The 25,448-nt window shown below is 44.2% G+C and overlaps 1 long non-coding RNA gene across 3 annotated transcripts in view; it reads left to right on the forward strand.

The window, feature by feature from the left end:
* Positions 1-21,623, forward strand: part of LOC106032840 (uncharacterized) — a 156,138-nt gene extending 134,515 nt beyond the window's left edge. For 2 of the 3 annotated variants that reach the window (XR_010834978.1, XR_010834979.1), the window contains 4 exons: positions 236-313; positions 14,927-15,094; positions 17,034-17,157; positions 19,996-21,623. This is a non-coding gene — a long non-coding RNA (uncharacterized lncRNA). Of the gene's footprint in view, positions 1-235; positions 314-14,926; positions 15,267-17,033; positions 17,158-19,995 lie in introns of all 3 variants that reach the window. The other variant, XR_010834977.1, reaches the window with a different exon arrangement.
* Positions 21,624-25,448: the final 3,825 nt, after the last annotated feature.

The following is a 25,448-nucleotide window of genomic DNA, read 5'->3' on the forward strand; positions in this document are numbered from 1 at the left end:
AAGACAACCTCACAACTGGGATGTTTGATTCGCTTCCTTGGCCCAGGCTCCCCATTCACTCATTTTTCTCTCTGAAAGAGCGGTCTGGGGACTTCTGCAGAGAGGTGTCCCCAGGGTTGTCATCTGGCACAGGACGGGGACAGGAGGGTTGTTTGCTCTGCTCACGCCTGGAACCAAGGCAATGGGGGCAAGAGCATCCCATGAGCTGTTGTGTTCTGTTTTTCTTTTCTTACAGGTGATGGAAATCCTACCTGCATACAACGCTGGATCCCCAGCTCTTCCTGAAGGAAAGCATCTTCCGATCTGAAATGAGGTATGAGTAAAAGACCTCTTTGATTTTTTATTGCAAATAACGGTTAATATGCAAACAGGCAAAAGTTGCACTCTGAAATGAAAGAGCTGGTGGTGTAAATCACCATTTCCAATCATCCCACAACTCTGGCTATAAGCACGTTTTGTTACAGCTCCAGCCACTCGCCTGGGGTGTTGGGAAGCCGGGAGAGGCAAGAGGCAGATGCCGAAGCAAATGCCTGATGTTGTGCTAGGAGATGATTTCCAAATCCAGAGGCAGGTTTGCTCTGACCTTTAGGAGGCAGAGCTGATTTGTTTTGTTGCTGTGCTGTGTTTTTGCTCTGTGTTCCCATTAATCATTTTCATTCAAATGAAACCTGCAAGCATGCAATGTGCAGAACTCATTTCATCAAGCTTATGTGTGCGTGTTTGTGCGACTTTAAGAAAATACCGCAGCCAGTTCTGTTAAATTATTAGTTCTGTATTTCTCAAATTTATTGTCACCCTCAGGTAAAATTGCTGCTGCAACTAAATAAAACCTCTGGAAATGAATTCTAACTCCTGACAGCCCTTAAGCCCTTGAGGCATTTAAATTCTGGATTTAGCGGCAGGATTATTACTTCAGTGCAGCAGTTAACCATGTCTTTAAGCAGAGTTGCCTGTAATAGTCAGTCCTGATCCCACAGCACTTTTACAATGAGGACAGGGAAATGGCCCCTTTTGTTACCGACTTTTAATGTAAGTGGTGGGATCAAGCATCCAGCACTGGTTAAAAGACGTACTTCAAAGTTGCAGCCTGAATTATTTTGCATCCGGCTCCTGCTGCATTGTGAATGTACCTCATTTCCTGACCACAGCAAACGTTTCCACGTACTCCTCTGTTTGTGTGCTGGTGCTTTCCTAACGGCAGCGGCACTGCAGGGGCTTCATTTTGCTCTCGCTGCTTTTTCATGGTTTCAAACTATCTTTATTGCTGAAGTCACCTTGTCCATCTGTGCCGTTTCGGGAGACGCTAATGGGGCCTTGCACGGCTCAGCTCACACGGCTCTGACTGCGGCCCCAAGCCAGCGGGGCTGGGGATGGCAGGAGGGGCTGGGGATGGCAGCAGGGGCTGGGGATGGCAGGAGGGGCTGGGGGCTGCCGAGTCAGGTCCTGCTCCTGGGTACCAGCTGGCCCTGGCCAGCAAGCTGAGGGATGCTGAAGCAGGAAGCCAGTGAAACAAGCCAAGAAAAATGTCAGCATCAACACAGACTTTTCTTCTTCATTCATGTGGATGCTGTACTAACAGCCCAGGCTGTACCCCCTGCCTCTTCTTTTGAGACTTGTGTCTTGAGCTCCTGTCTTTTTGCAGAGGCAAAGCATTTCATCTCCTGGTGCACCGGAGAGGAGGGAGCATGCCCTGGTGACAGCACCTGAGGCATGGTGGTGCTCCTGGGGAAGGAGGTCCTAGGCTGGGGAGCCAAGGGCAGCACCTCTAGCCAGCAGGTACTGTGCTGATTTACCACTGGAGATAAATATGCCATGGGGACAAGCAGTGGAAAGACTTATTGATAATATTTGAGGTCTCGGCAGGCAGCTCTGGGATCTGATGTTTAGCAGAAGGTCCCCAGTAGAAGGAGGCAGGATTGAAATGTCACCATGCTCCTTGTTTTGTAGCTTTTCTGAAGATGATCTTAACTCTGCATTAGTCTTAGCTCTGATGAAATCCCCTGTGGGAATGCTGACAAATTAATGACCACTTGAACTCTGAGAGAGTTTCTGGCCAGCCTCTGCAGATCCCACCAATAGCCAGGGCCAATCGTGATGTCTGAGTAATTCGAGGATTCAAGGGTCAGGATTGTCCCTTTCCCCCTCCCACCCCATACCCAGCTTTCACAGATTAAAGACGTGATCAGTCTTTGGGAGAAGGAAAATCAAGGCTCGCTCTGCCCAGAGCCAGTCACATCAGTGCAGAGCCCAAGCAGATTTTTCTTGCGTGCTATTTGTGCCCAGCTCCTGCTCAGTGCAGCTGCAAGACGTTTATAAACAGACTTAAAATACATCTGCGCTAATTGCGGACTACTTTGCATGAGGACCAAATCCTGAAGTAGACCAAAGTGATGATGATCCCCAGGCTTCTTAAAGATGCTCGTTTCTCAGCTCACAGGCAATCTTGGTCAAGTCCCTAATGGAGAACACGTAATTAAGATAATTAGCAGTGAGACACTGAATTACTAAAGCCTGTGGGACTTTTGCTGGCTTGTCCCAACTTGTTCCTCACCCAGCATCCCAGAAGTGAGGGAGCAGAGGTAGACAGCATAGGTTGGCTGCTGGGCTGAGGGATGGACCAGCCCTGGACCAGCTGGTGTTATGAATGGGGACTTTGCAGCAGCCCTGGGGATGCATCGGGCATGGCTGAGATGAAGGCAGCAGCACTGGGAGGAGACAGGGATAGGGACAGGTAATGCCAGGGGTAAGCAGGGGACCACGGCGCTGCTTTGTGTGTCTTGGTGCTCTGGAAAGGTTTATGAACTGGAAACCAGGGCTGCAGGAGAGTCAGCCAGGATCCAGTGCAGCGTTCAAGCTAATTAGGCCTGGGGATCCTGTGCTGAATAACACCAAGTCCGTGCATACAGATGTCTCTGCCCCTCACTCCACTGAGCCGCGTAATGGAGAGCTGCCTGTTTGTGACAGTTCAGAGCAGTGCTCCGGCTGGAAGGCCAGTGTAAATTAGGTGGCATGATGAGAATAGCGAGGACATAACTGATGGGCTTAGCGTTTTCTAGCTGGGCGTACACAAATGCCTAAGCATCACAAATTTAAACTGAACAAAAGCCTTCAGTCCTATCCTCAGTGTGCTTGTGTATCCACTGACAGGCACTAACACAACATTAGAGGCTAGCCAAAATAGCTTTTACAAGCCTGATGCACAGAGCAGTGCTCAGAAACCTTTCTCTGCTTCCAGGTGTGTCTTGGGTCTATGACAAAATGTGTTCATACCTTGGGAGAGGTACACAGACCGCATGTGAAACAGAAGAATAGGGTTATGTTAATGTCTCACAGAGCCAGAGCTGTCTTGCTGACTGTGGTCAGTTCAGTCCCATCCCTTGTACATCTTCCTGCTGGTTTTGGTCACGGCTTTGGAGTGCCACCGTGAAAACAAACTAGTTTTTGTGGCTCAGGTTTTAGACAAGGACATTTGTCAGCTTCCACGGAGAGCACGTAGAGCAGGATGTGTGTCTGTCACGGAGCGGAGCCGTGCTGCCCAGGAGGAGGAGGGAGGGAGCTCTGGCACGTAGGACCTTCATGGTTGTTGGACAAGAGCTGGGCACAGCTGGCACTGTGCTCGGGGATGGCTTCAGAGTTTGCTGCTGCTGATCTGGGCTGCGATTGCTTTGTAGAGCTGACAGTTATGGCTAATTAATCTGCTGAGCGATGGAGGTAGGGGGCAAACCCACCCCTCCTGGCCCAATTCCAGTCAAAAGCACTGCAAGGCCCTGGTCATTGCAAATGTGAAACTGCATAAATAGTGTGCTGCCAAGTCCCTGGTCAGGTCTGAAAGGCTGTGAGCAGCTTTCCCTTCCTCTCCCAGCAAGGTTAAACAGAGAAAGGGGTGATCTTTCCCTTCCCATCTTCCTTCCCCATTTTCTAAGTTTAAGATCCATATAGCTGCTACAGAGGCAATGAAATAAATGGTTCATAAAGGTATATTATTTTCTGGAGATGTAAATTGTGTGGATGTGCATGTATGTGCACATACATAGGCATGCAAATTATGTATTTTAATTATCCTCATAAACGATGAACGTGCATCTGGGCATGACTGTGAGCCAGGAACAACACATTGATTTGCTCACCGTTGCTTTATCCCTTTTGACCTTAATTTGAATCCCTCCAAGCTGGATGGTTGCATCTGGCAGGGTGGCTGTACCTAACCTGCTGGGACCAAAAGCCTGCCGTGGGGAAACGCCGTGCCATCCGTCTCTGCCCGCAGCCTGGCACTACCTGATATTCTCCCAAGTCCTCCCTCGTTGCCCTGCCATCTCTTGCTTCATGCGTTCAGTCTGTGTCTGCCCTGATTACTTACAGCAAGAGGCTGAAAGCGTGAAGCTCTGTCCCATGCCTGTGCAGCCCAGCTGTGGCTCTCAGCTGCTGGGTGGGGTAAGGACCATGCAGTAGGCAAGGATGTGCAGGAAAATGAGAAGGGGGTCGTTAATTCCACCGTCATTTCCCCGGCATGCCATGTGGCTGATGAGCTTGTCACTCATCAGGTGACAACAAGGCAAAAGGTCAGGTGTTGCAAACAGTGGCCAAGGAGCTTGGTCTGAGTAGCGTGACTGTGCTGTCAAAGAGGGGCTCTGACTCAGTCCGGTCCTTTCTATAACTTTGCTGCAAAACTTTTCATCCTGAAGCCTGTCTTCTGCAGACTTTCCCAGCCTAACGTGCAAAATTATCCCCCACAAATGTGCAAAATTATCTCCCCCCTTTCAGCAAGTGTGTTTTCAGCAGTTAGTCTTAGTCTGAGCCTCTGCAAGCTGCTCGGTGGAAAGGAAGATGGAAAAGGACCAGGGTGGGGGGATGCTGTGTGAAGTGCAAATGGAGGGCTGGTTCCTTAACCCTGTTTCCAAGGGGTGTCTGCAGAGGATTTTTAGGAACAGCTCCAGGAAAAGGGTGGTGGATCATGTCTCGCAGCATCCTCTCTCTTCCCCAGCAGCACAGGGATGGCTTTTTCGGTCTCTTCCCAAACAAGAGGTCAGCACCAACCTTGCCAAAACGCACCTGAACAAAACTGCAGCGGCTCCCCTTGCAAACCCAGATACAACAGGTTGTTTTGCAGTAAGCAGGATAACCTATTGCTCGGTAACATGGTGCCTGCTACCACTGCACCCGTTTGAAGTACGTTTTGCTGTGAAAAGATGGCTCTGTGTGATGCAGAAAAAGGTCCCGTTTCCATCAGTATACCTGCCCAACAAGGACTGAGCTGGAGTTTGAGCCGAGTGGGAGCTCACCTGCTTTTACCACTTGTCTGCTATTTTTCAGGTAATCCTTTTCTTGCTTAAAAGGGCTATTGACTGTCTTTTTGGAAAAGACACTGTCTTGGAACTGGGGAAAGAACAGTAGTTGAAAACACATAATTGAGCTACAGAAAAATATAATTTATGAAAGGAAAAATAACTACGCTAGTCAGTTTATTAACCCATGGCATGATTTTTTAATGGCAGTGCTATAGGTTAATTAGTATGTGTGCTGTCCTTATGCCTACCAGAGTTATTCACGAGGGATCATAGATCATGGTCTCATTAGGTAGGCCTCCCATAAAGACAATCCTTTTGTAAGTGGCTTAATATCTGTGTGTGTGCATGGAAATTTTTTCCTTTATCAGTGGAAAAAAGAGACTAAAGGGCCAGAAATGGAAATACTTTCAAGTGACACAAAACCTGCACGCTATTGAAATTCTGATTGGGTGCTTAGAGATGAATTCTTTTCTCTTGTATCTTCCTACACATTGGATTTCTCAGCCTTGCTTAGGACTGAATTCAGGCACTGAGAGCTGCAAAATGTTTAGTTCCCTCTGACAGACCCTGCTCGCTGTCCTAGCTCTTGCGCGCTAGAGGTAGCAGCCAGACTGGCAGTGATCCACCTCCCTTTGAACATCCCCGCGCGGTGCGGTAGTAAAACCAGATTAATGTTCTGTGGGCTCTGCCCGCGCTGGCTGAACACAGCAAATATCAAAGGTAATGCAACGTTCCTGCTTAGCGTGGAGGGGGAAAATGCAGAATGACCTTTCGTCTGTGAAGGTGAACAGAAACGGGAAGCACGCGTGTCTGGGATCCAAGAAGCAGAGGGATCTTGGCCCTGGCTGAATCTCCTGGTGTAGGTCAGGAGGGAAGGCTGAGAAAGGCCCTGGTTTCTGTGCCTTGGTCACTGCGTGCGTGCCACACACCCGTGACACATACATCCACACTCTCTGTGGTCCCCCATAGCTCAGAGCTGCCCTGTTCTCCAGAAGTAATGGGGTGGCTGGGGTATCATAGCAGAAAATCTTGGTTTCTGCTGGAGCTCCCAGACTGCTGGTGGTCCCCACCATGCTGGTGTGAGGAACTCTGTGCCCTGATGACTGGCTGGTTTGGTTCCCAAAGGGCTTCCCGCATTAAGAGGTGGTCACTCCCACCTTGGGACACGTATCTTTGAGAGAATCTGATCCCCTAGTTCTCCTCTCTCCAGGGCAGGGGTGAGGTTTATGCACTATGTCCATGTCCCCCAGCCACACTCGCACTATGCATTTGCCAGGAACCTGGACAGAGCACCAGGCTAAATGGGACTGTATGGGTTCTGGACTGCAGCTAGCTCACATTTGGCTAGTCTCTGCAGGCAGAGTGAATCTGTAATGACTTTGCAGGCAGATGGTTAAAAAAAGTTTGGTTTACTGCTTATCCTGCTAGACTCAGGCTGAGGGTAAAAAGCCATAACTGTCAAAGCTATTTGTCAATTTGCTTTCTTTGGAACACTGTAGACACCCCTGAAAGGGAAAAAAAAAATACCAGGGAAGTTCATTTAGTTTTTTGAGTACTGCAGTCTGCTTCATAAAAGATCTCTCAGGATGAAGAATCCATAAGGTTTATAAAAAAACCTTGCTTTTTACTGTGGTTTTGTGGGGAAGGAATACTGCCCAAGTTGATAGAGACCATACCTGCATCTTCTTTTGAATGCAGAAAAGCAAATAACAGGCAAGACTAAAGAAAATAGTGACCACTTGATTCTTGGAGAGAAGCCCAATTGCTTCATTAGAGAAGAGTTGTCACATGCTTGTTTCTTAAATCCTGCTAAATACCTGCTTAGCAGCATTATTGACAGGCTTTTCTCATGAACACTGAGCTGTTAAGCTGCTCCTAGTTTACAACAAGAGGTTAAAGGATTTCTCAAAGCTCCCAATGAAAGCCTTACTAACTGGATTAACTGCTAACATGGATTTAGGCTTTGAGTCAGATTAACCCCAGCTGCTCGAAGCAGGTTCCTCTTGTTCATCCTTTCTTCCTTTTTTCTTCTCCTTTTCCTCTCAGCTTTACCCTTTTTGTTTGTCGGGAATAATGGAAGTAATCTTTGATGGTTACGTGCATGATGCATTCAGCAGCCCCACTCACTGCTGTGCGAAGGCCACAGTCCCAAAGGTGGTTCCTCAAGTGAAGATCTGCACCAGCTCTTTTTGCAGTAACTGCAGTGCAGGAATCCGTTAGCGAATGCTGAAGGTTGGCAGGAGAAAGCAAACAGAGAGGTAGGCTGTGAGGAGCCAGGGGCACAGCACCATGGTCTCTCTTCCCTGACCAAACTGGCATAGGAACTGATTCCCAGCCCAGAAGAGAGCTCAAGCCAGCACGTTGCTGCTTCTCCATCATCTGCTTACTGCATGATTCAGACCTCTCCATTATCTGGTTTTCCAGCGCATGACAAGCCACGCGACGGCCACACAACAGCTAGCACATCGGGGTCATGGCAAGGAGTCTCGGCACTTGGCTGCCCCTGGGGAGCGACTCTTCTCCTGGGGCCACTGGGAGCCCCCCCAGGGTGGTGGCATGTCCCCAGGGACAGAGCTGTCTCTCTCACTTAGCGCTCTCTGCCTTCTGTGCTGGCTTGGCTCTAAGTCCAGCTGGCCCAGAACCTTGCTGTTAAACAGAAACTAAAATGTAAAAAACTCCTGTGCAGTGTGCATACCCCATTTATTAGCAGCTGAGGGATTTATCACCCATGAATGTCCGGTGCCCTGGCAGCAGCTGGGTCTCACTGTATCACCAAGTTCCTGTGCAAAAAGGGCTCCTTCTGAGCTTTCTGTCTGATGATCCCAGTGGGTGCTCAGGAGGTCTAGCAGTCCCCTGCCCTCTTCTGGGCCCCTTGGGGTTTTATGCATGCCTCTTGTTCTGCTTTGTGGCTCTCCCTTTCTCAAACTGCTCCAACTCTGCTCATCTGAAAGCCATCAATGGGATCGAGGTGACCCTGCTTTCTCATTTTCCTTGAATGCTGATCAGCTCTCCTGTGATTTTTTCATCCTGCCTACTTCTTAATCTCACCTCCTTTGACTCCCTCCCAGCTGCCTTTATCCCAGTGTAATCCATTTGTATCTGAATTGCCAGCCTTCATTTCTGGTTTCCCCTCTGCCCTCCTTACCCCCACCACGTGTGTCTCTAATCTCCCAGTCCACCCACTCCCCTTCCCTCCAGCACATCAGGTTCCCTGCTCTCTCCCTGGTCTGCACCAACCCTCTCCCAGCTGCTCAGCATCACCCATATCGTGGTTTATCACTGCCAGGTGATATCTCACACATTTCCTTCACTGATTTCTTCCCAGCCCTCACCCTTAAGAGAACCCACATCACCCATCCTGTGCTTTCCATCAACAAATGCTGATTTCCTTAAACCACTCCAGGTATGTGACACAATTAACACTGACACCCAGAGGCTCTGGTCTCTGCAAGACCTCTGAGCAGGAGCACGTTTCTCTCTGTGGTGCTGGTGGACTTAGAGATACATTTGGGAGCCATCCATATCCTGCCTCTCCCCTTTGGACATCTGAACTGTTATTTGTGGAATTCCTTATGATTTGGCATTTGGCATTTTACAGCATGGGTCTGTCATATCCCTTTTATATCAGATGATAAAAATAATGTTTCCTAGCCCTACGGCCTGCAGTGAGACTGGCCAAATTAAAGGGAGAGGGGAAAAAATAAAATGAAAATCCATCAAAGAAAAAGGCTGGAAGAAAGGGAGCCAGTTACAGGGCAGGGAGGAAAGTCATCCTCTCGGATTTAGTGCAGAGACGGGGAAGGGTTATGGTAGGTGCTTAGGAGTGTGGCAGGATGCTGCCATAGCTATTAACTTAGCACTTTCCTCTCTGGCTCTTTTCTGGGGTATAAACTCACCAACCTTGTGGCAGGCATGAAAAGAGAGAAGTTGTAACCTGGTCCTTGCCTTTTCTTCTTACAAATACTCCAGAGCTCTTCTGAGTTTTATGCAAATCGAAACAACCTGAAGCAAACCTGAAACAACTCCAGCTAATTCCCTCTACTCTTTTAATTCCCTTGAGCCAAAGGAAGCAAAACCTTTGATGCAGTGACAAGACTTTGCTTCCCACTGCCCGACATTCAAATGCCCCTTTACTGAAGATGTATGGGCTCTGCCTGGGGAAGAGCCCTGACTCCAATCACACAGCAGTCGGGAGGCCCCCTGCCCTCCTGATCTTCTTAAGGGGCTGTTTCTGAAGATGCTCTACTTAGCAACTGTGGCATGAAAGCACTTAAGTGCGACTAAGTGATGCCTTGATGGATTTCCTACCTCCAATCCCAGGCGCGTTATCCCAGTGTTGGCATTAGAAGAAGAACGATGCATTTTAATAGCAAATGGGACTCTTCCCAGTGACCACGTTCCCCCTCGGATGGAGGCATCAGGCAGAGCTACCAGCTGTGAGGTCTGAAATGGGCTGTGGCCATCCCTCCGCCTCTGGAGGCAGCCCAGGGTTGTAAGTCGAGCACTCCCATAAGCAGATCTTGACCTATTGTGCTCCAGGACTCCGCTGTACCCACAGGACATGGCTGAATAGTTTCACCCCTGCAACAGGGCTGACTGGCTTGTGGGGCCAATTCCCCTTTAGTCTGCTCCTCCAAAGCTGATTTAAATTAGTACTTTGTATTAGAAACTTAGCTCGTGATTTTTAATAGTTAAGAAATGTCTTCCAGATATTATCGATTTGGTTTTTTTTTTTTGGCATGTAATGAGCAGGTAGCAAGCACTAATAGACGGTTCTCTCTGACCATTTTCGGCAGTCACCTTGCCTACTTCTTGCTGACACCATTCTTGCAGTAATTAATGAGTTGGCACATTACTGGGAGCCTTGTCAATGAATTAATCTCTACACAAAGGGAACAGCTGAACACAGGTTCCTCTTGTTGTCTCTAGCAAACAGGGGAGGTGGAGAGCCTGCAGGGAGGGAGCTCCTGCTTCAGAGGTGGCTGAAATTACATTTATTTTGCATTTTTTGATTCTATTATTTATATGTTTTTGTCCTCTGAGTTTTCACATGTCTGATTAGAGTTTCTGAGTTTTTTTTTTTTGTTTTTTTTTTTTTGGTCTGGTGAGGGAGTGTGGTTTGTTATTAACCTGATGCTACTGGAGCAGAGAAGATATTCAGCTCCATCAGTTATGAGAAGGCATCTATGTGGAAGCATTTTGTCCAAGCAAGAGAATAAAGGTAAGCTCTAGGAGGATGATCAACCCATGGGGCTTGTTCTTGCCTGGTCATGCTGGGCCAGAGGCTGGAAGTTAAACAGTGAGGTGCAATAGTGCTTCTCTATAGGACTCCAGACATACGCTTTATCCCCACCGGAGAACAGGTAGCCATGAAGGCAGCAAAGGAACAAGCTCTTCTTCCTCCTGAGCTGAGCAGATTGCAGGGGGCCCTGTGGCCTCGTGCTGCCATCCTCTTCTGTATCCCTCCCAATGCTCAGCAACCTGAAAAAGCCTCTCAGGACAGCTCCTGACTAACTCCCCAGAAGGAGCACACGTCATGCAGCTGACCTTATGCTGCTCCCGTTCTGCCAAAAGTTTTTAGCTGTTGATTAAACCCCTCAATGAAATTCAGTCATTGTACTCCTTGATTTCCTAGTACTTGAGAAGCTGTCAAGGGAGGGAGAGCAGTAGCTTCTGAGAAGAAGCCAGCTCTGTATTAGAGTGTTCTTTGTTTTTATATTAATAAATAAGAACCAGTGAATTCAAAGGTTAACAGACATTGTTTATCCTTCGTAAAGTTCCAGGTAACTCCAAAATATCCAGCACTGCCTCTGTGGTTGTGAATCACCTGGGCAGAAGGCTATTTAAACTTTCCAGTTTAGGTGCTGTTCCTTGATTGAGACAGAGTACTTGGCTAATACCCTGTTTATGGAGTGAACGTTGTATTAAAAGTCCTGGGGCTGCTGGTATTGATCCCAGTATTGGCATAAAGTAACTCATGCCTCTGTTAGGAAAGAAAATGGCATAGTTGCTTGAGGGACAAGGTGGTCTGTGAGAGCTAAGAAGTGGAAGCTTCCTTAGTAGCTGGGAGTGAGGTGTAGAATTTATCATCTGGGTCAGTATTTACTTGCTCTTTCCTCTCTACTTTCTAGTCTCAGCTAGCCCTGAGGAAAAATCTTAAGGTTATAGGATACCTCTGCTTATGTGATTGTCCAGGAAGTTGGGCAATGCTCTAAACCAAAGTCAAGTCTATCCACATGTAATGAGGAGACCAGTTTAGGCAAGGAAAGGATGGAAGCCAGCTACAGTTCTGCACTGAAGCCACAAAGTTGTCAGGGGAGAGGTTTGATTATTGCCTGCCTGTGGGATGCTCGCTTTCCCCAGGACTGTGCATGTTTCGCTTTCACTGTCACTAAGAACATCTCAGTGATAAAACAAAAGAAAAGTAGCATGACTGGTTTTCGTAAAAATATATTTCTCTGTTAGGCTGAAAAGGGAATCCCCTAGGCCTTTCCTTTTCTGAAATTATCCAGGTGCATCAGAGCATTTCCAAGTCAATTTGTCATCAGCTCAAGGACTAACTGTCTGTAGTAACAGAGAGGATGGTGCTATTGGGCGCTAGCCCTTTCACGTTCAGGTTTGTTTTACCCAGCTCCAACCCGCAGCATCAGAAAGGTTTTCACAGTATTCCTCCAGCTTCAGTGGTCTAGATTGAGCTGGATGCTACATAGACCTTTCAGTTATACTTTTATTAATGTAGAATTACACTAAAATGTCAGCTGGAAGAACACATGAATCCTGTACTTATTCCTAAGGACATTATTATGGTCGGTGATGCAGCTAACACACACATGTCCAGTCCAGCATGGATACAGTGCCTGTCTTGCTCTATTGAACTGCTAAACTATTTTTGGTTCACTTAAGTGCTTAGGAACTGCAATGATAAACAGACCAGAAATTTTTACAGAGAGCTGAAATATTTACCTTGCCTCTGCCTTGATATTGCAAAATCCCTAGAGGTTTACCATAAAATGTTCTTGTTTGTGACCCCCAAGAAAGAGGTAGACAGAGCCCAATTTAATGGTTGAATGAAGTTGCTCTACTGCATTCCCTTCTCTCTGAGAATTTGCACACCAGTTGGTGTTACCCAGCTAATTTAGTTGGTGAAGATGGTTTATGGCAAGAGAGAGGCTCCCTCTGTAGTCCTGAGTGTGAGAGAGATGTTTCCAGAGGAAAACTCGAAGCTAGGAGGTCGCTCAGCTCTTTCAGATAAAACTTTCTACAAAGATTTGTTGTGTGGCTGCAAGTTCACAAACCAAGCTTCACCTTTGGGGAAGGGATGAAGGAAGCTTGCCAAAAAAAAAATAAAAATAATAAAATAAAATAAAAATGTTCAGGCATCCCTAACGCTTGAAATCACGTTGCATTGCCACTTGCATTAAATATGCCTTTTTAGGTTAGTAAAGGCTATACCTGGCTCTTTCTGTTGTATCATGGAACAGGGTTTTCCAGTGGTTATTTATGCTTAATAAAAAAGTGTTTTCTTTATAGGTCTTCTAAGCAAGTTCTGTTTTAATTATACTGATTGTCCAAAACTACCTTCTGAAATTAGAAAAGCAAAAATGCCAAAAACGGAATTTTTTGACCATACATGTGCTATATCATCTCATTCCTCTTTCTGAATTTTATTCAGTAGCTATCAGCTTTGTGACTTTCATCAATGGAGAAAACTTTATTATCCTTACAGTCCTTTTTAAAACTATGTTCATTTTTTCCATTTCCTTTTGATCCTGAGATCACAGCATTCACCAAGGAAATGACTCTTGGTTTCCTTAGTGCATAACATGTTGGTATTTTCTGTATCCCAATATTTTGACTCTGGGGCAAACGTTTAAACACCACAGATGCTCTGAGCAGATGCGTCACGGTGTTTGATCATGCTGAGCTGATTGAAATGACCTGTGTGTTCTCAGGCTTCCTTCCCCTCACCAAATGTTAACGTTTATATCCTTTTGGGCAAATTATTCCAATCAATACCAGAAGTGGAACTAATACCGGAACCGGTACTGATCCAGCTATCAGTACCAACACTGGATCTCATACCAGAACCAATACCAGAACTGGGTAGCCAGGCCAGCAGTCTCATCTCTGCACTGCTACAACATAGGGACAACCTCTTGCCGTTACTGATAACAGAGAATTGCTCAGTCACAGAGAAAATAGAAGACAGGACAATGTGACTTCACCTGCCTGAAGGACCCCTCTGTTGGATGCACTCAGGCACTGACATAAAAATGAAAATAAAATGCCACGAAAATGTTGAGAGAGATCAATACAAGTCCGAGTCCTGAGAGTAGCTCTGGAGGCAGAAGAGCGCGTCATGTTTCAAACAAGTTTTTTGGCTCTGATGAACACATGCCAAAGAAACTTGTTATTAAGGGAAAAAGGTGGATATGGCAAAATGAGGAGAGAGAGGAAACTTCTTTCCTTCAAGGAAGTCCTTGAAGAAGTGACTGTTGCCTTTGATTTCAGAGTAAGGTTTGTAAGGATCAGCTGATGTTTAGAGGAGACGAGAAGCTTTGAAAAGTTTTTGTTTGTTTTGGCCTAAACCTTCCTCCCTTCTTCCTCTTCCCACTGTGCCCATGCACAAGACCCCCTCCATGCTTGTGTCTCTGTGTTCGCTCCCATGGCTAGGGGCCTCAAAGACTCAGAGACTCTCAAAGAAACTTTAATGAAAGCAGGTCACTTTTCCGCAGCTTTTAAGTCTGGTTTCAGCTCTTCTGCTAAAACATAAAAATGCACAGCAGAGCTTTGCAATACTATCAAAGAAGAGAGGAGACAGACTGTTTTTTTTTTTTCCTATTTTCAGGGTTTCACAGCTGACTCCAACAGGTGCTACATTCCTAGCTCTAAAGGGTCTTCAATAAACTCCGCTTTTTTTAATTTTTATTTTATTTTTTTAGATAAAAGGCAAATAGACTTGTGAGAGGTAACAGGGATTTACTATTGACTTAGTGAAGCTAAATTCACATGGCCTTCCTCAGGTTCTTCCCCTAAGAAACATAAATTGGTCTAGAGAAATCAGAAAGGGGGCACTATTAAGAGGTCTAAAATGTGTAAATGGGGATACTGTGGATAGGATAGCAGAGCTGTGGATGGGATAGCAAAGCTTCTGACAGCTCTCAGCCTTACTTCTAGTCAGATTCACTTGGTTTGGCTCAAATCTACTGGTGTGACCCCCTCTAAAAAATGACATTGTTCTTGGATTTGCCTGTTATTGCAAGTTTCCAACTCAGTCCTTGTATGGGATAGACCCAGTACCTTCTAATCTGGAGCTCTGAAACTGCTGGTGAACAGCTGCAAGTGGGAAAGATGGTGCAAAACGGGGGCTACAGCTGTGTTGTGCTAAGGAGGAAAACCTGGGCACTTTTAGAATCACGAAGGGAAATGGAAAGAAGCACAGAAGCATCTCATTCACTTCTAATAGTGTGGCTGTAGTCACGTGGTAAAATAAACCAAGAGGGAACATTTTCCAGTCCCTTGGTTATTCAGGACTTGTTTTCACCCTAATATGCTGTGATTCAGATTTACTATGAAACCTCAGGCATCAATACAAAATAATCTGTTCTATTGTGTTTTTCTTCAAATTTTCTTGCTTCAAGCTGTAAACACCTGGAAATTCAAGCAACATCAGCAAAGCACGGTGTTGTCTTCATGCTCAACAGAACAGAAGAGAAGCTCACTGAAGATTGTGTCGACTGGACCACAACAGCTCCGGGACATTTAACTTCAAGACATGGTCAAATGCTTCGTCAGCGCCCCTGCATACAGTGAGTTGTAATATGGCCCGGCTGGCAGTTGTGCAGCTTGAGAGCTTGCTACATAGAAGCAACATCGCTGCCCCATGTGGCCTGGATGTCATGGTCATGCTAATTAGTCCATGGCCAGTGCTTCTTCCCAGTCCCATGACTGCTGTTGTTTCATTCAGAGGTGTGACAAAAGGTATTAAAGGCAGGGTTTTGTTTTGTTTTTTCCTTATCTCATGGAATTCCCTTGTTCTGTGGGTTGCATTTCAATTCCAAGTTTCGTCTGGATTCATCTTTGCAGGGGTTGCGTTAGATCTACAGAAAGAACTGAGCATTACAAAATACAGAGGCAGAATGGAGCTCTGGTTTACAGTCACATTTGACCTAAAGGACTGAGCCAATATATTTTTGGTAGTTCAGGTATTGGGTATCATAGAGTTCTCACATAGGACAGGCTTGTTGGCTCCTCTTCTCAGTGTACATGATAAGGATATATATTTATTTTAGAAAAACACTTAGCCAGAAGGAACACAACATGTAGTGAGAGATAAATTATGCAGATAATGTTCTATTATGCACACAGAGTAAAAAGTACAAGGGACATGAATTTCCCCAGGGAGACACCTCTGCAAGAGGAGGCTGGGACAACACAGAAAATAAAATATGAAGAAGAAGAAAATGAATTGGATGTAGTCAGTTATGGCATATTTTGCTTGAAGGAGGAGGAAGACTGAATGAGAAAAAATTTTACTGGGGGGCAATTCCTTCCAAAGAAGTGACTGTATATTGGCTGTGTCACTTAATCAAGGTCACTGCTCTAACACATGAGGACAGGGCTTTGACCCTGCAGGTATTTATGAGGCTAGGAGTGGGTGACTGGAAAGTGCGAAAGGAATCAATACAGAAAACAACAGGCAGCATCTCTTCTATCCAGCCTTTCCCTTTGCTCTGAGACAGGGAACACAACGGCTTTTTCAGCTCTAGTCTGTGGTACATGGCCCATTGAGGTCTGGCAGTATCCATTCCTGTGGATTGTGCAGCAATGCAAGATCACCTCCAGTAGACAAAGCAGCCACTGGTCGTATCAGACACGGGCACAAAAGCCCTTCCTAGGATGGAGTAATAATTGTACTTGAGCAGCAGAACATGGAGAGAGTCTGAGTGGGCAATAGCACTTCATCAAGAACAACAAGAAGATGGCAAGAAGGTGTTTCTCTGAAGTCCCTCTTGGTTCACCCCCAGAGCCGTACCTTGTAACAGCAGGTCTCAAAACCAACATTTTGAATCTGTCCCTGCTTCTGCTTGCGCTGATGCTCAGTTTCACTGCGCCAATCTGTCTGACACATTTGTGCTTCTCCTTCACAGTGCAGCAGGCTCAATTGTGCTTAAGTGGGCTAACTAAGGGAATAAGAAAGGTTATTTTTTTTTAATATTATTTTTTTTCCAGACCTTGAGGTAGATCCATAAGGTGGAAGTCTGCTCCGTGCCTCAGTGCACACAGTGTTTCCTCAGTGTGTTCAGCCTCAGACTTTGTGCCCCAGCTTTTGCAGTCCTTGAGATGAGATACTGAAGGGATGCAATATTTCACAGGGTACGCTGCAGCCATTGGCAGAAATGTAATTGGCTCTTCCCATGTGGCTGTCATCACAAACTCCTCTGCAGATAAAAAATGCGATACAAACAAAAGTGCTGGAAGCCCTTTGGCTCTACCTCCATGTATGTGTTTGAGGTGACCACTGTGCTATGTACTGACCTCGTGCAAACAGCCACTGTAAAAATTACTCCCATTCCCCGAGCTTATCAAGCTGCAGCCCTACGTTAAGAAAATAAGCTTATCAGCCTTTTGGGTTTATGTAGACACCTGCAGGGTTTTTGTTTTCCTCATTCTCCTCAGTGTGTAATTGGCCCAACAATTCCTGGTTTTTGTTGTTTGTGTGTTTGTTTTTAACATGTTTTCCTCCAGGCATTAGTCACAACTGGAGACTGGACTAATTTGCTGAAGTTGGACAGGGAATTCTGTCTCCTGGAGACCTGGCTGATGTGATCAGAAGAACTCACAAATGGTATTGAACCAAAGATTCATTCAGGCAAGTGGTTCTCTGTTTATTTTGAGGCAGGTCATTGCTGTTCCTTTTCCTTGTAAAGTCTTCCACCTCCCTTGGTATTTATATATTTTTTCCTCTGTCTTTTGAGTTGCTAACTTGTCGCCCCAAGCTCTAGGATGGTAGAATGCCTTTCACAGCACCATCACCACAGATTTGAGAACATAGAAGAGGATCCAACATTTTCTTTGTAGCTAGTATGTCATACCTTGCTTTCCTTTTCTGCTACCTCCTCACAACGGCTGCACCTTGGAGGCCAAACAAAGGAACAAGTCCAGGTGGCTTGGTTTCTGCTTACCCTCCCGTTATCTCAGGTTAGAGATATTGTGAGTTGTTGCATGGGAACTGTTGTTTTTCATAGCCACTGATAAATTCCACCATCTGTGAATTTGTCTAATCCCAATAGAAGTTATTGGTCTTGACTTAAAATTATTCCCTATCCCCTTTGTAACAGCTGCTGGCAAAGCTGCTATTCTCCTGATGGATTTAGTTGGGTCTATGTTTGATAGCTCACTTATGACAAAGGCCAGCAGTCTGTTTAAATGGTATCATCGCTACATTTAATCCATCTCTTCCTCCCAGCTCTCATCTAATCTAAGCATTAACCATCATTCACAATATTGCAAAAAGCAGTTGCTGTTTGCAATATTAGGAGGAAAAAGACATAGGAAATAGTGGATAGAAAAAGTAAGTACTGAACATCAGCATCTTTAGTTGTTGTATATTAATAAAGGATAAAATAACTGCTATCTCATAGCCTCTTACTGCAAAATAGCTTCCCCTGCTTGTTAAAGTAGCACATATGATGGTGAATGCCTCTGTGTCATCACTATCCTATCTGTGGACTCACAGATTTTCCTGCCTTTGTGCTGTTATTCACAAGTAAAATGTCTCCTGGTTTTATTCTTGGCTTTTCCTTGTACTATGTGAAAATGTATCTTCTAAAGCACTGCTAAATGACAGAAGAAAACAGCTGGTGTCCCCAGGGTAAACCTTTAAAACAATGTCCTACTCTAACTAAATTCTGCTTTGTCAGCAAACTGTGTTGTGCATATTTCTTTCATTGTTTTGCAAATTGCAATTGCAAAGTGCTTTTGCATTTAAACAGGATCTCTCTGACCTAAGAGATAGTAAGAATTATGTTAGAGTGGGCACAATAACTCAATGCTCTGACCTACCCTAAATAGCTGAACTTGTTTCACTTGGGCAAGTTACATATTTATAACAACCCATTATGTCGTCAGAATACTTCAGCAAAGATGCTGCAGCTCCTACTTATATGAATATTCTTTTGAAGGGGTAATCAGAAGAGATACACCATCAAGATTATGTGCTTTAAAAATGCAATTCTAGACAGCACTGTCCAAAACGGGCAGCAGTAGTTAATCAGTTCCATATAGATTCTTCCTTCTCACCTGTTCTCCATGATCTTAGCTCAGATCAAAGCTTAAGTTAGAGAGAGAATTTTGCACCAGTGTTTGAAAATCAAAAACTGCTCTCCAGGTCATATAAAATTGATGCTCAAGAGGTGCCTTACTTACTGAAAGCAGTGGGATGTACTAGAAGATATCAGCTTAAGTTCCCTTTTTAAGCGTCTTCCCCGAGCTCTTCTTGCTTTTCCTTGCCCATATGTAGGTAACAGAGGCTACGTAAGAACTCAGTGAAGTTCTTTGTAAGTATTCGTTCTCATTTAAGTAGTCTTTATGCTACAGGGACCAGCTGGTGGTCTCCTAAGTGTCCAGGAGATGAATTGAATAGAAGATTTTAAAAATGAAATCAGCTCCATGCACAACAGCCAGAGGAGAAGGCAAGTGCAGTGCACAATGACTGAGTTACCCCCATCTTTCTCGCTGAGTGAGAGCCCAGCTGAAATTCTTTGCTGGGATGCAAGAGGAGCTTCAGGGACAATACACTGTATCATGAGACAGGTAGATCCTGTACAACCCATCTTTCTGGACAAAGATGTAAGAGGTTGTAGAAACTGCATGTTGAGCATAACTAAACAAAGAACGTTAATTTCCATGAGGGTTTATTCAGAACCTTCCGTGACCATTGAGATAAAATGTAAATCAAGCAAACAGATGACTTGGAAGAAAATACGTTTTTTTGAATCTGAGATGCCACTCAGTGCTTTTCAAGGAAAATGCCTGGTGATGCATTCCCAAGAGGTGCGGCAAGCGTAGGCACGGCTGTGTTTGTAGCTTCAGCTCTAGAAAGAGGTAAACAATATTTGTTGAAGTGATTAGGCAGGAGCGTGTGTGATAGTGTGTCTGCATGCTAAATATCCTCTGATTTTGCCGTCGGTATGTGAGGAAGCTCCCCCTGAGTGGGACTTCTGTCTGCAGAAGGTACATATGCTGTGAAATATATTTGTCCACAGAGTCAAATGCTCAGACTGGGGCTCTTGTGCTGGTGCTAGAGTATTGAGGCATTGCTGCTTCTTTCACCGTTTTCTCTTTGCCTGACTACTTTGTACTTTTGGAAAGCAAGGGGGAAAGGAGCTTTAATTCTGTTTTTTTTTTTTTTTTTTCTCCCTACAACCATATTTCCATGATCAAATTTGTAACTGGAGACCAATGTTTCCAGATTTCCTTTGATAACGTAGAAGAACAGTGTGGTGCAAAAACTCACCTTTCCATCCTACTCCCTTTTAACAGGCTTTCAGTGCCTCGTTATACTTTAGAAGCATCATTCATTAAGATAAAAGTAACTAGGTCCCTCTGTCTGCTTAGGATATGCATATGGCACTTCCTGAACTTCAGTTATTTTTTGTGAAATTCTGCTAATGAAAAGTTGGTTTGTCCTTTTAAATCTATGGCACAGGGATGACATTACTGTATTGCTTCCCATCTGCTGTCGCTGAGGTCACCGTTCTGGCACGGAGCAGAACAGCTGCAGAGATCAAGTGATGGCCCTGCTATTGCTTCCTGGAGGGATGAACATGGAAATAAACGTCAGGAAAAGGAAATTGCCAGCCATGTCCCTGTGCTGGCCACTTGAGCGCTGGAAAGATTTGGCAGGTGGTTCCAAATTTTTCCATGGAGGAAGACAGGATCTTTTTTCTTCTGTCTGCTAAGCCTCTGCTCAGATAAAACTTCCATACAGTTCTTTCACTGCTCATTCTTTACCTCACCCCGGTTCAGGTCTGGGCCTCATCCCACCCCACTGTCCTGTGAAGGTTGCTAATGTTGGGGGTTTTCTGTAGACGCTGCATCCAGAAACCATTTCTTCTCCTTTTGGTAGAGAGTGAAGGTTCTTCACAAACCGGGAAAATAAGGAGTAAGCATCCTAACTGGCATTAATCAAAAATGTCCCTGATGATTTCCTGTGCCCACTGCACAGAATAAATGAATAAATGCTAACATTAGCATAATACAGGGGAGATAGGAATGCAAGGCACAGGGACAGCTCGTGACCTGAGGAATGGGATTTACACAAGAGTGAATTTGTTACTGTGTGGACTCCCTGTGTGGGGCACTGACTCTCTGGAAAACCTTTGCTGGCAAAGCAGTCGTCAAAGAGCAGTGACAAGCTGCCCATTGTGTTAGGCATCATGGAGGGGATGAAGGTGGCTGGCCCTCACCAGCTGTTTTGAGTGGAAATCCAGCACAGCAGAAAGCTGGGGCCGGGAGGGATGGCACTTACGCAGTGTACATTGGCCACTAGATAGAGTGCTTTTTCAAAGCTGTGTCTTCACACCTTTACAATCCAAGTAAAGTGGAGAAATAAATCATTGTGCATGTTTGTCATCTTTGCTCCGGTAGCACCAGCCAAAGAGTTTAAATATAGCTAAACCACTGTGTTTCCTGAGAATAAATGCTCAAATACTCAAAATAAATTGCTAGGTCATGGTAACACAGGAGTGATTTATAAACCAATTATACTGGGAATTTTATTCTCCATTGTTGCTCTTATGGCTTATGGGTCAATTAGGTATTTTACTCCTGTAGGAACACATCCTTATTCTGCCATAAAATGTCTGAAGTTGGCATGCTGCGGTTGGTTCTATCCCTCCTGCAAAACACTTCCAGTTTGTGGCAAAACTTCTAGAATCATTCTGCCAAGGGCCAGCAGCAAAGAATTGTCCCTAAAGAAGTGTATCTCTAAACAGTGAGTGGATGTACATCATAGGAATATAAGGCTAGCAGTACTGTTTCAGACCACCTAGGATAGTACCCAGTTTCCAACAGATGACATAAGCAGACACCTGGTAAAGAATAAGGATAGGGCAAGCATGCTTTATCTTTCTCCATAATACGTATCCTTCTCTGAGTGTTCAGCTCGAGATTTTTGAAGGTTGATGTGATTCTCAGTAAGCCACACTGGGTCTCTCTTGCAGCTGCTTATCCAATCTGTCCTTGAACATCAGCAATTGTAGCATCATTCTGAACTAGGCACATAAGCTTTTGGAGTGAAATCTGCTATCCTCTACACTGGTGCAAAACCATAGTTACTCTAAAGCCTTTAGCTGAACCATTTTTTATTGCTGAAATCTAAACAAGGAAGAGAATTTGAACAAGTCAGCTAATGAGTAAAAAAGAGGAAATTCAGGGGAAAAGTTTTATGATTGTGCCCTTACAGACCTTCACCACTTCAGCAATGAAAATTGGGTAGTGGATTTTAATTCTCATTATACAGATTTTTCCACTCCTTTATGTTTTTATGTCAATATAAGCCAGAAAGGAAATCCATCCCAAGGGCTGTGTATCCTTGTATCTGCTTCTCCTCTTTTTTTTTGTTTTTTTTTTCAAATTAGAATAACAATTCCATAGTCTTGAAAAATATTATATTTTTTCTTCTACAAACTACAGTCATCTTCTCTAGCCATGGAGAGGTTGAAGCTAAATAAGAAGCAAAATCCAATCCCAGTCACATTTCTACAACGGTAATGTAAGACAACAGGGAAGTGGAATTGGTATTCTGATGCCCAGCCTTTCTTTTGTGTCCTGGATGTGGCTCTTAACATCCCAGAGTTGTTTGCATTAAGCAGCACACATTGAACCAGCTTTTCCTCAAAATGCCCGATTCTCCTAGTGGCTTGTCCCCTCGCATTTCAGTTCATCTAACATGAAGACGATGAGCACTGCGATAATTAGGACATCATACAGTATTCACAAACTATTATAGAGCAATTCTGATTTCAGCATTGGTGGAACGGATAAGTAGTCAGAAAGAATAAAGCGTCCTACTGGTGTGAGCTGAAGATCACTGAAGTCAATGTACTCACATCACAGATAAATACTAAGTAAGATAAGCATGTGTACAAACTGGAATTAGGGAGCTTCTTTAGCTTTGCTCTTATTCTGGGTGAAATAGCACCACAGGTCAGAAGGGCAAATTGAACTCATTACAGAGATGGATGCCCTTCATGGCTTATTTCTCTGAAGACAAGCTTTATTATATTTGGCTTCCCCCAGCTGGGTGAGAAGTTCTCTAATATTTGCCTGCCTATTATTGTATTGCCATTTACTAGTTATAATGAGTATTTACTGTTTTCAATTATTTGCTGCTTCATTGAAAACACAACAGCCGTTGGAGCTATTAAGGGCTTCTTAGTCAATCCACTAAATAATAAAAAGAACCAGACAGCATATAGAAACTCTGGGATTTTGCTGACCTGATTGTCAGCTGGGATTGTGAGCAAATCATACCCACTAGCCATCATAGTCATGTTGACAAAAGCTTTGAGGCACATGCAGAAATGCAGATAGCCAAATGTTCTCAGGTTGTGTCTCTGGAGAAATATTACAGCTGGGCTTGGAGGAGACTCTTCTGCTGATTTAAACTGCATGTCCTTTATGGATGGTTGCTCACATATACACATTGTCAAGAATTTAAGTGTAGACAATCCCATTCAGTATTTTCTCCCTGATAATGTGTTTCCTTCCAACTGAAATACTCCATCTACTTGGCTGAAAATCGTCTTTCAAACTAAAAGTCTGACTTCATTTTTTTCCTAAACATTCCTAATACTGCGGAATAGACATGATAGGGATTACAGATGTAAGAACAAGTTAGGCAGGGAATGTTAGTGGGTGACCTCCCAGGATGTCAGCTTCTCCACAAGAAGCTCCAGGACACCTTTTTCTTTGTTCCTACAGAGCAGATGCAAAGTAACCAACCCCCCTTTTTATTCCTAAGGACAAATCACTTCCAAGTACATCTGGTTGAGCATGAAGAATGAGAATATGAATACAGGCAATTATGATGGAGTAGAGGCCTTGTAAATTTATACCCAAACTTACCCCCTGGTAACTCATTCATCTGCGTGTCTTGACAGGATGCATGTGAAATAGTGGGACAATAAAAGCTGTTGTTATGCTGAAAGATGTTAATAGCTGGCCTCAGGGTGAGCTGGGTTTCCAAGACAATCACAGATAATACAGATAACACAGTGGAAACATTAGGCTCAGGAGAATGAGCTCTCAAGCTTTTATTTTGTAAAATAGAGAGGCATAGGCTATCTCAGAGTGGAAATGGTGTAAAGGTATTGGTTTTACAGGATCTTGTTTTTATGGAGCAGTACATTGTGTTATCTGAAATGCTGCTTGCACATATGGAAATACACAGCAAACAGTAATAGACAGCTATGCCTCAATAAGTGTAGGTTTACATACATGTCAGAGGGCATTGGGCTTGACCCCTTGTGCCCCTTTTGCAGTGCAGTGCCTAGGTTGTCTACCACACTGAGAACAAAAAGAGAAGCTTAACAAAGAACTATATCATGTAACTACATTGGCAGCCTTTGGATGGTTAGAGAAGTTTAAAAAAAAATCACAAAAACAACAACAACAACACCCAATCAAACAAACAAACCAAAAAACCCTCTTATTAGTATTCTACTTAGTCTAAATGTAACTGTCTAAAAATTGCTTTTAAGTTTAAACAACTGGGTTGATTTGCTCTGTAGTTAGTAGGGAGAGAATGATCCTTCAAAAACTAATCCCATTTCTCTTAGAACACCATTTTAGGATGAGATAAGTGGTCCCTGGGAGCTGTTTCTCACTCCATTGCCTACAGTAGAAACCAAACCATCATGCTTGATCAGCTGCTTTAGCTCAGCTGAGAAGAAGCATTGGCAGACGGTCTGCTCCATGTGCCCCTCTATATTACAAGCTAACAAAAAAACCTTTCCAGACCTTACTCCACAGCTGTAAAGCACAATAACCACAACTGTTTTCTGCCAGGGGAAGAACAAAAGGATAGCACGAGGGAAAATGCACAGATGATTCTAGGAAGTATTTGAACCTTGATTTGGACATGTGACTGGTGGGAAAATGCTGAGTGAGCGAGCAGGAAACCTGAGCTTTCCCAGATATCATAGCTGAGACTGGGCAAACTGGTAACATTTAACATATCAGAACCTTTGAAGGGATAAATGAGATGCCAATCCCAAAAGCTACACAAGTGACTAACAGATGGGGAATGGTTTACATCTTGGTCTTGGCATCTATAATATAAGGATACCCAATTATTTATTTTAGCTTTCATGCTGTTCTTGCTGTTCTGTCCTCAAAATAGATAGCTTAGATCAAGTCACTTAAATCTATGCTGAGACAAAATGTAACATTGTGATTAATACCTATGAAAACTCAGAGTGACATGGTAATAAAACCGTAAAGGTTTGGGTTCCTTTAGGGAAATCCAGTTGCACTCACTTTCTTGTCAGAATAATGAGGTCTCTATTTTGCGGTCATGGAGTCAATGCATTTGATGCAGGTGGAATGATTATCAAGTCATAGTGACTTTGGAAGGAGACTAGAAGTAAAACTTTCAAAGATGGTTGGTTCTTGTATACCCAGATGACATCATTATGGACTAAGTGTCCATAAAATGCTGACTGTCTATAATCCCGCACTATGCTTCGAATTATTGATCCCATTGTGTTGATAAGTGACAATGACATCTAACTCAAGTGTCTGGGCTTTACGTACTTGGTGTTTTGAATCAGTTTTCATGCGTATGTACAGATGCAGATTTGTAATGAAATATCAGAAATGTTTTAGCTGATCTAGTGGTCAGAGAAGGGTTGTAGTCTCCTTATCATTTAGCTTTTTATTCCTACTGAGGGTAATGCATCACCATGCCAGATACATAGTACTGACTGATTCCTGATGGTGAGTTGCTGGGACTGATTGTTGCTGCTTTGAAAGAGAATTTTTGGGCAAAAACAATGACAAAACTGGAGAAAACAAATGCACTGAGGATTGAAGTTTTATATCAAGTGAAAGCTTTGGACTTCAGGAAATTCACTCAATGTTCCTTGTGCTTCAGTT

This window comes from Anser cygnoides, chromosome 14, assembly GCF_040182565.1.
Source record: "Anser cygnoides isolate HZ-2024a breed goose chromosome 14, Taihu_goose_T2T_genome, whole genome shotgun sequence".
Classification (NCBI taxonomy): domain Eukaryota; kingdom Metazoa; phylum Chordata; class Aves; order Anseriformes; family Anatidae; genus Anser; species Anser cygnoides.